Source organism: Pinus tabuliformis, chromosome 3_1 (assembly GCF_031772625.1).
Source record: "Pinus tabuliformis cultivar Carrire ecotype Pingquan chromosome 3_1, CPIR1, whole genome shotgun sequence".
NCBI lineage: Eukaryota > Viridiplantae > Streptophyta > Pinopsida > Pinales > Pinaceae > Pinus > Pinus tabuliformis.
In genome coordinates, this window is record NC_142301.1 from 495,858,638 (window position 1) to 495,874,078 (window position 15,441).

At 34.9% G+C, this 15,441-nt stretch overlaps 1 pseudogene; it reads left to right on the top strand.

Moving 5' to 3' along the window:
* LOC149187979 (tubulin alpha-1 chain pseudogene) overlaps positions 1-13,833 on the top strand; it is an 87,205-nt pseudogene extending 73,372 nt beyond the window's left edge.
* Positions 13,834-15,441: the final 1,608 nt, after the last annotated feature.

Sequence of the window (15,441 nt, forward strand, 5' to 3'; positions counted from 1 at the left end):
ACCGTCGAACTTGAGATTTAAAAAATCTGCCACATGGTCCCAGATAGCTTTCACTAAAGTGCATTCAATGAAAATATGTAATACATCTTCTGGAGTTGAATGAAAAAAATGGAATCTGCCCAGACCTTGGAATCCCCTTTTCATCAAATTCTCCCAAGTCAAGATCCTGTTGTGAAGGGTCATCCATGTGAAGCACTTAATATTTAGAGGCACATCCCATTTCCACATGGGCATAAAACACATATCAAAGGGACTAGGGGAGGAAGAACATGCAATATATTAATAAAATTCCTTGACAACAATGTTACCTCCAACTACATGTCCACCCCACACTAGAGCATCAAATCTGTCATTAAAATATATGCCAACCTTAATAAGATTGAACCTGTGCGTCTCCCACTCGAGCTCAAACTCTACACTAAGGCCCAACTCACATGAATGAGGCCCGGAGAGGGTATCACGCTCTAGAGGGAGAGAATTTTTCAGATCAGACAATCGGTTATAACCCAACTGATGCAACACAAAGAGTGTTTGAAGATAAAGGATGTCCTCCCCACCAAGACCCTTGATAGCTTCCAATCCAATCATTATTTTGTCACCAATTACTACTTGCCATCTCGGTTTACCACATAAATAGAACTTAGAAATCATTAGGCTGCTCTAAATCATTGATTTTCCTCTCCTAGAGGGCACTCCATCAGCAATCCAATCCTCCAAGCTCTGATGAAGGAGATATTTACCCTTCAGAATGTCGCTCCATAAGCCTGAGACATTGTAGACCATCCAAATATTACGAGAGAGGAGAGCCATTTTAAATAGTTTTGTGTTCCTTATACCCCAACCTCCTGAATCAATGGGACAAGAGAATGAGGCCAACTTAATAGGGCGGAATTTTTTAGCTTGACAGGAACCAGACCATAGGAATTTTGCAAAGATGGCATTGATTTTATGAGTGATCACTACAAGAAATAGGAATACATGCATCCAATACACTGATATTCCTTGAAGGACCACCTTAATCATGACCACCCTTCCACCCAGAGACAACCATTTATGGTCCCAGAGAGCTAGTTTTTTCTGGATTTTAAGGACCAACCACTCCCAATTAGCAATGTGGTATTTACAGGGCTTAAGCAAGCAACCCAAATACTTAAATCCTATAGATAAAAGGGAGGATTTGATCCCAAATAAAGCGGATACATACTAATAGACCACTATGTCCTTCTCTTCGGAAATGAGACCCGATTTATCCTTGTTTATTGTAACCCTTGCAACTCTGCCAAAAGTAGCAAGGATATGAAATAAAGACTCCCATTCCAAATAATTAGCAGCACTGAAACCCATGACTTCAACCACGAATAAAATGTGGGTTATAGCCAATGAAGGAGTGACCAAGCATCTCGAGATGGCAATGTTTGCTTTAACAATGAAGATGCTATGACTGAGAGAGTCCATGACCAAAATAAAAAGGAGTAGGGAAAGAGAACAACCTTGTCTCAATCCTCTTGAAGGTTTGAAGAAATAAGTAGGGAGGTCATTGATTAAAACCACCATTGAGACCGAGGACACACATGCCATGATCCATTTGACATGTCGACGAAGAAAGCCAATTTTGTGTAGGATCAAGTAGAGGAAATCCCAATCTACCCAATCATACACCCTCAAAAGATCTATTTTCATGAGGCAAGTCTTTTGTTTACCTGAATTTATTGAGTGGATGCATTCTTGAGATATGACGACGTCCTGAATTCTCCTTCCAAGGAGAAAGCCAAATTTCTCTAGAAAAATATAGGAGGACAAAATATTTTTTTTACTTTGTTAGCAATAATTTTAGAAATCACCTTATAAAGAAAGTTACAAAGAGAAATCGGCCTAAAATATGAGAAACTGATAGAATTAGATTTCTTAGGAATTAAAGCAATGAATGTTGCATTAATAACACCTGAGATTTGTCTAGTATTCCAGGATTCTTCAACTAGCTGTAGCAAATCCTGACCCATGATGTCGAAAAAGGATAGGCACAACTCGACAGACCAACCATCAAGCCCCAAGCTTTTGTCTTTAGCCATCTTCTTCAATGTATTAATGAGATCCTCATCATTGACAGGGGTGTCCATCAGACCGATGTCATCATCTTTTACAACAATAGGATAAAGGCTTGCTAACTCCATCTTATCATTAAAGTAGTCCTCCCCTTGTGCTTTGTATAGATTGTTGAGAATCTGAGCGCCTCATTTTTAATGTCCTTGAGGCAAGTGAGAATACAACCTTCTGCATCCCTTATTTTCCATATTGTATTGGTAGCCTTTCTCTTAGAAGCAACTCGGTGGGAAAAACTTGTGCTTTTATCACCTCCTTTTATCCATGTAACCCTACTTTTAACCTTCCATTCCTCCTCCTGTTCTTTTAGAATGTTGTTCTTCTTCTGAATCAAATCCATCATCAGATCTTTTTGCCAATCCAAGAAGTAATCATCAGTAGAAGGGTCCATAAGAATGGCAAGACCGTCCTCAATTTTTCTCAACTCCATCTTTTGCTCCTCCTTACACTTGCCAATCCAAGCTCGAACTTTAGACTTTAGCCCCTTGAGATTGTGATAGAAGGATTCCATTTTTAATTGGTTTACAACGAAAATGGAATGACACTAGGAGTTGGTAAATAGTTCCCTAAAATCCTGCCCTTGAATCTAGTGATGATTAAATTTAAAGGGAAGAGAATTTTGTTCCTCCAACCCCTTCCATTGTATCATAATCGCATTATGATCTGAGGCCTCAAAAAATATAAATGAGGCTTCTAGTGCATCCATCCATGTTGATAAGGATGAGTGGACTAGAAATATGTCAAGTCTTTTGGCTATGGCTTCCCCACTAGCATTGGAATTCCTTCATGTCAAGCACATAGTGGATGGGACAATATCTCGAAGATGATTACTAGCGAAAATGTCCTTGAAATAGATGGCCAAAGGATCCAGTCTGACCTTCAAACCCCAACATTACCTAGTGGCCCTAGTTAAGTTCAGATCACTTGCAACTATAAGATTTTGTAGATCGAGAAATCCACTCCCAACCACTCTTTCCCAAAAATACTTCCTCTTAGAGTAAGTACCATAAACATTCATTATCCAGATCCTTTGCCCAAGCTTTGACAGTAACTTGATAGAATGATTCCAACATCTGACTGATATGATTTGAATGAGAACTTATTTGGGTTCCAGAGATTAGCTAATCCCCCTGAAAATCCATTGGCACTTTTAGTGCAAGAAGTCCAGCATGGGGATAACCAAAGGAGTATTTAATTTGCCTTGTCCTCAAAGATTATTGTCTCCTGTAATAGTATGAGATCAGGGACCTTTGATTGAATGATCCATAGGAGATATCTTTTATATTGGGGAGATCCCAGACCCCTGATCTTAAAAGATAGGATTTTCATTATGAGAATTCAGAGCCGGAGACACTGCTCTAAGGCCCAATGACTCTTACATCCCCTTACATGAGAATGTATCCCTCTTGGGTCCAGGATCACATGGGGGGATAAGAACTTCTTCCATAGACTCAAAAAATCACTCGTTCATTTCTTCATCAATAGCCCCATAGAGTGCCACCTTCTTATATTTAGTTTCCTTCTTCCTCCTTCTGGGAGGCTCCTTGGATCCAAAATCTTGTTGTTTCTTTTTCTCCCTATATTGGACAAAAGTCCTCTTTAAAGATAGAGGTTCAAGGCTTAAAGAGGATTCCCCAACTAAACAATCCAGGTCGACATCCCTAGAGATGGACCTGGACACATGTCGATTTCTGTGAATAAATGTTCCAAATTGAGGAAGTACATTTTCTTCAAAGAATTTGATAAGTTGATCCTCAATTATGTTTTTTAGAGGAATGACTTCAAGCCACTTATTAATGTAATATATCGCAATAAGAAATAAAATATGTCAAAATAAGGATGATGCATTTGTGGGTTTGATAAAATATAATTCCCACTTAACAAAATTCCAAGTGGAGATAATAAGAATAATTGAATATTTTAACCTTTCTACTACACAGTGGCATTCATCAGAATATTTCATGAATTTAAAAGTGTTTTGAAATATATGAGGGAGGAAATATTCAGTGCTTAAAGTCATTTAAGCAGTGGATTCAAAAGAAAAATGAACACCTACATGATTAGATTGTTGAGAAGAACCATGCAATGACTTGAAAATTTGATTTGCAAATTTATCATCTACACATCTCAGCAATATACTCTTAAGAGATTTCTTGAATAAAACATTTCCTTTTTGTCTTAATTAAGTACTCAAGATATTTTTGATGAATTAAATAAAGAATCATGTGACAATACCAAGGGTGTTGGTGCAACTCAGATTCTTTACTATATATATATATATAGATAGATAGATATATATAATAAATCATAAAAATATTCATGAAGTAATTCAACATCTTCATTATTTCCTAGAATCTGTTCCAAATGTAAATCCATATCTCTTCATTTGATTGTGTACATAGTACATATTGTTAAATTAGGTTCTTGAACTTTTTTCATCCAATGAGCTAATTTCCCATACATAATATTTAGAGATAGTAAGAATTTGACAATTGGTAAAGGAGTTCTAACTTCTATGTGTTTACTAATAATTAAATGCCTAGAATTTTCAATAACTTTTCCAAAAAGAATAAACATGATTTTTCTATTAAAGAATCCTTCATAGCTTCATCCCAAAGACTTTGACTCATGAATGCTATGGGTTGTTCAAGCCCTTCATGATTTTTATGCATTGAAATAGGAAAGATTGCTACTTCAATAACATTCGTATAAATAATGGTCTTTTCTAAAGTCCAGGGTGGCCAAGACAAGAGTTGATGAAACAAAATCTTTAATTTGTTGATAATATATTTTTGTTGATGAATTTCAATGAAATAATTTATCATTATTCAGCATATGATGAATGGGTTTGATGATCCTAGTGATATCATGTATACATCTCCAAACAAAAATAATTTTTCCCATGAAAAATTGTATGTATTTTTTTAAATTTAGGAGGAGATAGAGTCTAAATAGCTTCTACCCTTTCTAGATCTATATTGATTCCAAAATCGAAGACTGTGTCTAAGTATTTTTCCTAATTTAACTCCAAAGATATATTTTGCATTATTTAAAGACACACCATATTTTTCAACCACATATAAATATTTTTCTTAAATGAGCAAAATGGTCAATATGATGTTTAGAATGCATAGTAATTTAATCATCTAAATATACATGGACAATGATTCTAATTAAATCATCATGTGCCAAAAGGCATTCGGTTAAATGCAAAAGTTCACCATTTAGTAGTAAATGTTGTTTTCTTCCCATCATTTTTCTTAAGAAAAATTTGATTAGTTAGAAAATCCATCTAAAAGGGACATCATAATAGAACCAACTACTTATTGTAAAATTATTTCCATGTTAGGGAGTAGAAAATTATCCTTTAGATTGGCTTAATTAAGGGAATTAAAATCAACACATAAATGAATATGACAAGTCTTTTTCCTATCAAGGACCAAATTAGCTACCCATTCAGAATATATAATTGGAAAAATAATATGTGGAGAGAGTAGCTTATCTAATTCAACTCTTATGGTCTCCTCAAGAGAAATATTTATCAGTCTTTGCATTTCTCTTACATGTAAACAATCTTTTCAATAGGTATTGCATGAATTATAATAAAAGGATAAAATCCTTTAATATCACTATAAGACTAAGCAAATATATCTGAAAATTCATTGAAAAGGCTTAAAAAAATGCTCAATTTCTTCAATAGAAAAAGTTTCTGAAACATATAACATCTTAGGTTCTTCTTCAATTTTGATATTAACATTAATAGTTGCATCATTTTTTTTCTTGAAGGTTATATTTGGAGTTTCAATCTTTGTTACCTAATAGGGTGAAAAGGTGTCTTCTAAAGGAACAAGACCGTTAGGATATTTATTTTTCCATAGATTAATAATCTAGGAGTATTCTTGAACTTCATTAACAAGAAAATGATGAAGTTGCTTATGATCTTCAAAAACATGCAATGACTATTCATTGTTGGGTACATTAACTCCACCTATAGGAGGGTGTTCAGAAGTAGATTGCTTAGGAGCAAAATTAGTATTATTTCTATTAAAGGAATTATTTTGTAATTTTGTATTATGATTTTGCACATGAGTAGTTACAACATGAATTACATGTTCTAACTAATCTAAGATATTTGTATAACCATTGTTGACTAGAAATACATGTTTCTTGCCAAAAATTCTCTCATTGGTCTCTTTCATAACCTCACGTTTTTTTCATCATGATAGTCCAAACATGAATGACACTAGTGGTGACTTACAAGGGAAGTAGTAGGTGAGGATTTCATAAGAATAGATTGAGAAGATGAAGGGAAATATTGATTGGAAAAGGAGAAACTTTCCTTACAAAGTATATCATTTTGCTATTCATATCTTCCATTAATTGCAAGATCATAGAAAATTTCCATACTTTCATTCAATTCAGTTAATGGATATCATGTGGTTAAGTTTCAATCTTCAAATTCCAAACTAGTTTGTGAGGTTGATGCTAAATTGCTAACTTTTTTTTCCTCAAGCCTTTTTCTATGTTCAAGAAGTAAAATATTATAATAATGAATTATAACAGTCTCACTGCAAGGTCTAATTGATTTAGGAATTCAATTATATAATTTTGTAAATACTAAATTAAAATTCCTAAACAATTGATCTAGATGGGATAACATGGTATTATTCCTTAGATGATCCTTGACCCTTTAGATCTGAATCTTAGCTCCTTTGTTCAGGTATCATTTGGCCATACTAGGCCTTAATCACCCTACGGTTACATGATCTGCCGCTCTTCCTGCACTCAACCTTCTACTTGTATTTTCTTAAGCCCTAAGCCTAACCATAGACCATTCCTCCTAAACTTGGCACCTCCAGATTAGAGCCTCAACCTACATATCTAAGTCTTGTAAGTTTGGCCCTTCCTGACTACCTTGGATCAGGTCTGTACATGTCTAATGTTGGCCCTTTTTGGCTTACTTTGCTACAAATCGGACCATTTTGTAGGCTGTGGCTACCCCATGATTTTTTTTATGGCATCCTCCTATTCTCAACCATGGATACAGTTGTCGCATCATTGCGGTTATATCGATAAAACCTCAACTCCAAAACTACTTCACTTGTAGTCACCACACAAAGGAAACTAGGTCACATGACAACATAAATACTCAGCCATCTTCATGGACAAAACTCAACCCCTTTTCCAACCCTACTCATCCTCTATATTTGGCTCCTCTAGGGTTGTCCTGTGGCTACATCCTTCTAGCCTTCACACACAATGAAGTCCTTCTCATTGATGTGTCTCATGAGCCTCTGCTTAGGCTCCTTATATAATTTTCTCTAGGGTCATTTAGGAAACCACTAGAACTTAGGGTTTTCTCTTCTCAACCCTTAGAATAAAAAATTATTTTTATTTTGGTCCAAAACCCCACTTTTGGGTAAATTGCCCAATAAAATCATTTTTGGTGGGTTGTCCTCTCTGGGAAATATCTTTTGAACTACCCAAAATCTAGCAATTCCTCTTAGTGAGGAAGGTATTTTCTTCACGCTTCCAACTCCATGAATTTCCTTGCATACCCATGATCGTCCTCACATGAGTCATGACTTTCTTTGTGTATCCATATCCATCCTCGTATGTGCCACGACTTCTTTTTACTAGGCCTAGATTTGTCTTGCATGGTGCATGAATGTCCTCACATGCAACATGACTTTTCCAACGTGATCCATGCTTGTCCTCGCAGGATCTACGACTTTCCTTGCATCATCATTACTGTTCTATCATGGTCTATGAATGCTATTTGCATGGGCTAAAAAATCCTCTATCTCGTTAGAACTTGAAGATTCAAACTTCCATAGGGAAGTTGACAATCCCTTGCAAACAACCTCTGAGTCTACACAATTCCTTTAAACTAGCTCTGATACCATGTTGAATTTTCCTTAGGCCCTAGATCTGGTCTGAGGCTAATCACACACAAACACATTAGGAACCCTCAACCTTATAGCACTCTGTACAATGGAAATCTCAACAATGAAATCAATTTAGTACACATAGATTTGAGCTGAAAGCTCAATTATTTTCTTAATCCATCAATAAAATAATCATGGGGCTCTCGTAGCAGAGATCATGGCCCTCGATCACTAGTACAACTAGTATACATAGTATGCAAATTGTAAAAAATCCATGAAATTCTAATATGTTGATAATAACAATCTCAAAAACACATTCTTTTCTTACAAACAAAAAATTTGTCTACTCTATTTGCAATGGAATTAGGAACGGAAATAAATTAACAATCAAACAATTGAATAACACAATTTTTACCCAATTGGGAAAATCCTCTGCTTGATTATTAAGAATTTATTGAAGAAAATTGAGAATTAGATCTCTTACAATACAATTGTTTCAATCTGAAAACAACCTTGTTTTCCCTACTTAATCTAAGCTTGAAATCTATGCAAGAATTCTGATCTTTGCTTCTTTACCCAAGCAATCCGTCCTTCTCCAATTCCAACAAGCCTTTCCTAGGCTTGTTCACCTTCTCTCACAAGCTCCACGTATAACCTTGTGCTTCTTATTGTTTGGTCTCACCAAAACAATACTTAAACTTGTGCCTTTGTTCCTTCTTTTATAGGCAATTCAAATGGTTAAAATAAGCGAGTTTCTAGTTAAGGAATTGAATTGGAGCTTTTCTAGTTAACAAAAGTCAACATAACTAGTTAACTGAGGCTAACTCCACTTAAGCTTTCAATTCCTAATTTAACTCACACTAGAAAATAAAGAACTTGACTTTCAATTTCAACACATCAATTAACTGCCTCATGCACTCCTAATTTTTAAGGAAACTCCTAAATTTTAGGAACTCGACCATGCACAAAAAGAAACTCAACTTTGACTCATTTAATTAAGGCACAAATCAAGGAATCACTCTTCTCGCTAATTTCAACACTCCCTCTTAGTGAAGAAGGTGTTCCTGGAAGAACCTTGTCCACCTAGATCTATCCCCAACACTACCAAGTTATCCATGGCTACAACTGCTCCCTCTAAGCTAGAAGACTTCCTTGATTTCTTCTGTGGAACCTACTTTGAAGACCTATTCTTTCCCACCATACTCTGTGAGCTCTGCTCCTCCTCCTCATCCTCCTACTAGTCAACCAAATTGCCATCTACCTTAACCTAAAAATGAGATACTGGTTGAGGCTCCATCTTGAGAGCTTTATCCTTCTCTCGCTCAACCATCACTTCTATACTTTGTACACTACCTTCCTTGCTACTCAAAGTTGCACTTGTCTCTACCTGCAACTTGTAAATATTATTCATGCTCACACTTATTTTCTTCTTACATCCAGAAACTAAGTGCTGAAGGTGAGCCTTACCTATGTTGAATATGATATCATATCCCTTGTCCTCAAGGGTGGTTACTGAAACAATATTCTACCTCAATCCTGGAACATAAATAACATCTTTGAGATGAAGGGAATTATTTGACTCCCTCTGAAATCTGACAGTACCAAATCTTCTAGCTACATATTGACCATCATCTCCTAGCTCAATCTGAACTTGCATGTCCTTCTCCTTTAGGTGGCTGAAAATATTCATGTTCTCGGTCATGTGGAAGGAAGCTCCTGAATCAATATACTACCTATTGAGCTCTCCATGCAAGCTATCAACGAGAAATCCTTCTCAAACTGGGCAAAAAATTCATCCACCTTCTTTGATGTAGCAACATGATCCTTCCTTACCCCCTTCTTCTTACTGGGACACTTAGAAGCATAGTGTCCAAACACATGGCAATGGAAGCACTTGATCTTACGCATATCCTTCTTCTTTCCCATCTCATTGGACCTAACCTCTCCTTGGTTGTTGGCACGGGGTTGCCTGAAAAAGTCCACAGTCGATGGCTTGCCTTGCTGTGGGAGCGGTTGGAAGGCCTCAATCGCATGCATTACTTGTCATGGGAGTGGTTAAGGGTCTAGATCAGTTAAATGTCAAATTGTCTCAGGGGTTGGTCATCTGGAAGGATTAGTTGACTCCTGAAGGTTCTGTAGCATGTTTGGAAGGTCAATTTGATTTCGTTATGTTGGTTCCACTTCCATTGTACATGAGAAGTTGAATCACATCATAGTATCCTCTCGTCACACGTTTACCCCAACGGACCGATTAACTTGGGTAAATATGGGAGGAGGGTGTTACAGTTAGTGGGGAAAAATACCCACCTCCACGTAAGGATTTGAGTGCTAAAGTCTTTGGAGGCATGCATACTCTACCCCCCCAGATTTGAATCTGTGACATAGTACTGTAATATAAAAAATATTTTTAAATGCGACATGTCAACTACATATTAAGTAGTGAAGCAATTACACATCTCCCTCATACTCAAAAGTAGAAACCAATTATATAGAAACATTTTTATTTCCAATCACTTTATCTCTATATAAGTTGATTTTTTAAGGTGAAAATTGAATCATTTTATTTTTCCTAAAGATTTTTTTTTTGTTATTATTATTTTGAAATTTGTTAATGTAAGTATTATTTGATTATTTTAAATATAACTTTATGGGACAACATCTCCCCATTCATTTCCCCCGTACTTTGTTGTCATGTAACTTTATGGGCCAACATTTCCTCATACATTTCCCACTCATAGAATGCCTATAAGCCCAAAACTATTATCATTTTATTATATATTAATAATAACAATAATATCCATTGGGCATAGAGAAAACGATGATAGGGTGTTTTGTTAAGGCATTTCATAGTGTAAAGGTCACCAATTCAAAACTTAGTGGGCTTAGATGACCATGGGTCAGGGCTACTTAAGGCACAAATTAAGTGTGCCAATCATTACATGATTCACATTACCTAATAAACAAAAAAATAGCAATAAAGATGTACTTTTTAATTAGGAATGGGTCATGAAAATAGAAAACAAAAATCTTCTTAATTAGCTTGTAATAAGAAAAGCAATGATCACTTATTTATGATCATGAGTTATTAATGAAATTAGAAAAAGATTGCTTTTTATAAGTGGATACTAAACACAACCTATTAGAATTGAATCATAATTGATTGCAAACAAGTTGCTCTAAAAGATTAGATTCTATTTATAGTTGATTGCAACGAGCTGCTCTAAAAAGATTAGAGTCAGTCATAGTTGGTTGTAGGCTAGGTGTTCTACAACTTAGTATTGGGAAGATGTCATGTATGTCAAAACAAAAAGAAAGAAAATTACATATGTATATATTTACATGAAGAATAAAAAACAAAAAAGAAATAATTGCATATATCAAATGTACATGACAATGTTTAAAAAACAAATTAGCCTAAATCTAATTTAGAGGAATCAAATTTCTTAAAGCACATTTTTTAATTAGAAACTAGTACATGCAAATTTATATCTCAAATATTTTTATCCCTTTGGATAGTTGATAAATTCGGGTTCAAAATGGATTTAAGTTAGTTATAGAGAATTTGTAATTTAAAAAAAAATTAATAAAATTATATATGAAGTAATTTCAAACATTATATTTTTCTTTATTAATTAAATTAATGTCATAACATAAATAAATTTATTAATACAAAATAATTTATAACTAAATTACAATTTTTCCTTGATGTAAAGTCTTCGATTAAATGATATATTAGACATAGTGAAAATGTAATCTTATCAAGTTTATAAAAAAATAATTAAATTACAATTTAATTAAAGATTAAATATAATTAATAAAAAATCAAACTTTAAAAAATATCACTAATATTAAAAAATAATAAATAAAAATATTTTTTTAATAAATTAAAATTTAAAATAAAAATTATTTAAAATTTTGCAATTTTAAAAATAAGAAGTAAAAAATATAAATTTTACTAAATTCAATAAAGTGTTTGAAAAGGGTAATTTTTCTTGGTAGATGGTAAGGACCATCAAAAACCTTTGGGTAGAGCGCAAAGACTATTTAAAGAAAAACCTTCTCTACCATCGAGGAAACATGAGCATTGAATTTACTTGTTCTTGGTTATTAAGTTGGTGAGAGTCGGGACTCTGTTAAGGAATTTTGTAAAGGTTTTTTTTGGTGAGAGTTTTATTTTTGGTAGAGATAAATTATCATATTTGTATTGAGGATTTTCAGGTTATTATTAGGATTGATTATTTTTATTATAGGAAGTTATGGGAGGTCATTGAAATTGAAAAGCATGCGAGGAATCTCAATAGAGATGATGGTTGGAAACTAAATAGGAGTTGGGTTCTTATCCTTTCGTCTTGATTTCTCTGTGTATTTTAATAATAAATTTGCTTTATTATTTATTTTGTATAAATTAGTTATTTTTATTATTTAAACCAATTTTTTTTTTTTTTTTTTTTTCTTGTGTGTTTTATGTCCTTCTCTTAACCATTATATATTTTTTCCTTGGTCTTTTTTTGGTAAGCTTGGTAGGACTACATTTTATCATGTGCAACTGTTCACCCCGATTGAGGGATAGCACAAAATTTGAACCCATGACTTGTTGTTTGATGAGACTTACATTTCCACGGCCATTGCCAATTAAACTACCTCAAACAGACTTTGATTTTTTTTTTAATATTATTTATATTATTCATTTAATATATTTACGGCGTAAAACATTCTCTTCTGAGAATAAATTTCCTCTTGTGATTCATGAATTTGGTCTCCACTGACATCTGTCAACTTGTGATTCATGAATTTGGTCTCCACTGACATCTGTCAGATGGCTTGTTAGATGATTAAAATGTCATCAACTGTTCGACCTCACCATTGTCTGCCAAACTCTTATTTAGTCAGTTAGGTCATTTCAGAGTGCAATTCAGCCTTCCTGCTCAGCTTTCGCGCAGACGTCTTCACAATGCTCTCTCGTTTCTGTGTCATTTTTCCTCGGCTACATGATTTTTTTTGTGCACTTGACTGGGATTATTTCATGGATAAATTCCTAGTGATAACACATTTTTCAATGAGACAAGTGTGGGTAAGCATGTTCCCCGTGCTGTGATTCTGGATCTAGAGCCAGCTGTCATTGATGAAGTTCGAACCAACACATATCAACAGCTTTTTCACCCAGAGCAGCTGATCAATGGAAAAGAAGATGTTGCCAACAACTTTTCTCATGGCCATTATAGCCTTGGTAAAGAAATTGTGATTCTGTGCTTGGATCGAATTCAGAATTTGGCAGACAACTGTACAGGCCTGCAAGGTTTCCTGGTCTTCCATGTTGTGGGAGGCGGTATTGGATCTGGTTTGGGGTCCCTTCTATTGGAGAGGCTTTCTGTCAATTATGGAAAGTTTTGTTTCACTGTGTATCCATCTCCACAGGTTTTCACATCTGCAGTCGAGCCCTACAATAACGTGTTGTCAACACACTTGTTGTTAGAGCATACAGATGTGGTTGTGTTTTTGGATAATGAGGTCATCTACAAAAATTTTCGTCGTTCCCTGGACATCGAGCATCCTACATACACTAACCTTAATAGACTTGTATCTCAGGTCATATATTCCCTAACTGCTTCTCTGCGTTTTGATGGTGCTCTGAATGATGATGTGACTGAGTTCTAGATAAACTTGGTGTCATATCCTCGTATTCATTTCATGCTTTCCTCATATTCTCCTATGATCTCTGTTGAGAAGGCCCACCACGAGCAGCTGTAGAACCCCAACTAGGCTTTCAGGGACTCCGACCAGCCCTTAGTCTGGACAAGGCCTCAAAAAAATGGCTCTCTGAGCACACCGGTCGACCTTATCACAAAAGTTTCCCATCTATGCTAATATTTTGACTATTATAGTTGAGTTTGAGTGGTTTCCTAAGGTCGTGATGGCTACAGAGGGTAATCCTCTAGCGGTGGAAGGGGAGTTTCCCTCTGGCAGGTAATTTTTTTTCTGTTCTTGCATATATATAATTTCTCCCTTGCTAATAAAGCACTTAAATTTCCTTTCGTTCATCGATGCAGGTGGAATTATAACAGTTTCAAGGGTTTCATGTTCAAGGTTTGAGGGTTGTTCTTTTCCAGTTGAGCTGAGCGGATGCATACGCCAACCTACGCTTGGTCATTACTCGAGGTGAAAAAAAGGGCTTTGTCCTGTTTTCCATTAACAATGGTTCTTATTCCAATTCATTTGGTAGAAATGGTTCATAGTGTTTCACATCTTGTTACTGTCGTAATATTCATATTTGTAGTGAATTTTCCATTTGCAACTATATCAACATTACATTTTCCACCGAGAACACACCTAGATAGTGTTAGAGGGCCTTATTGTGCGCACCCCCACCTCCTGGTGTGTTCATTTCTACACTTGATCCTCATTTGTGTGCTAGCATAGTCAATCAGATTGAGTACTACTTTAGGGTTGCTCATACATACACTTTTATTGTTTGTGGCCTATTTTCATGAACCAATTAGTATGTTTGTAATTCATCAACATGTGATTCTTTTGACTTTTTAAATTCTTTGACAAATAACTCATGCTTACTCCCATCACAGTCAATCTAGTACTGCCAGGTTTTCCTGGGAGGGGGTCTATTATTGTTCTTCCATTAGCATGAACCAATTGATATGTTTTTTCCGCTCATAAAAAGAACTTATATTCTCATTATCAAAAATATACATTGTGCAAACTAACAATTGATATGTTTACTTATTAATAACTATAAAAATCCTTTTTACTTGAACTTTCTATTTGGTTATAATTAGTTTGTTCTTACCCCATTGTGTTGTACATTCTTTACGATTTATTTGTTGTCTGCAGTGTTGTAAATTTATGTAAAGATCTCTTTTGCGTCTGAATATGGATGGGCAGAGTTGGGTGCCTATTTCATTGATCGCAAGTTTTAGTCTGGTGAGATATTGGACAAGTGTTCACCTGTTATTGTTCAATGTCTTTTAAAACCTACTAATGTCTACAATTGATATCCCAATAAGTTCATAACTTTTCTGGTTTACATAAGGGAGATTATTTGGTTTCTGTTCTGGGGTAGTAAATCTTGTATAGTTTTAGTCTGGTGAGATATTGGACAAGTGTTCACCTGTTATTGTTCAATGTCTTTTAAAGCCTACTAATGTCTACAATTGATATCCCAATAAGTTCATAACTTTTCTGGTTTACATAAGGGAGATTAATTGGTTTCTGTTCTGGGGTAGTAAATCTTGTATGTAATAAAAGCTTCTATAATATATTTTGCAGGTTAAGGCATTAACATCTGACATAAAACTTATAATTTTTGTATTGTGAGGTGCAAGTGTAGTTGAAGTGAAGGTGAGTGTCATCATCACCTAACTTGTCAGAAATTTCTACTATCGTGCATTTGTCTATTATTTACATTTTCAGTCTTTTGTGACAAGCTTACAAGATAAGGAGG